Source organism: Amblyomma maculatum, chromosome 2 (assembly GCF_055883805.1).
Source record: "Amblyomma maculatum isolate TAMU_Amacu chromosome 2, ASM5588380v1, whole genome shotgun sequence".
NCBI lineage: Eukaryota > Metazoa > Arthropoda > Arachnida > Ixodida > Ixodidae > Amblyomma > Amblyomma maculatum.
Genome location: NC_139345.1, coordinates 2840374 through 2840757, shown reverse-complemented (window position 1 = coordinate 2840757; position 384 = coordinate 2840374).

The window sequence follows — 384 nt, the reverse complement described above, 5'->3', positions numbered from 1 at the left end:
GTGTTCGGCTGCTGAGTCCAAGGACGCGAAAGTGAAGTGGCGGAGGGTACATTTTGGTAGAAGCAGAATGCCGAAAGTGAATCTCCGTGACGGAGGGTACATTTTGGTAGAAGCAGAATGCTAATAAACTCGTGCGCTTTACGACATGAGCGCTCATCGATGAGCCGTCGATCGTCAAAATGAATCCGAAGCACTCCACAACGGCGTATCTCATAGCCTATGTTTCACCTTTCGAATATTAAGCTTTTCCTATATACCACACCATACCACCTAATGTTGCTATATTAGCTTGAGTGATTAGTATTTTGATTACCTTAGATACAAAGTATATGTTAGTTTAACCATGCGTATTGTAAAGTTATCTCATTATTTCTACTATGTTTT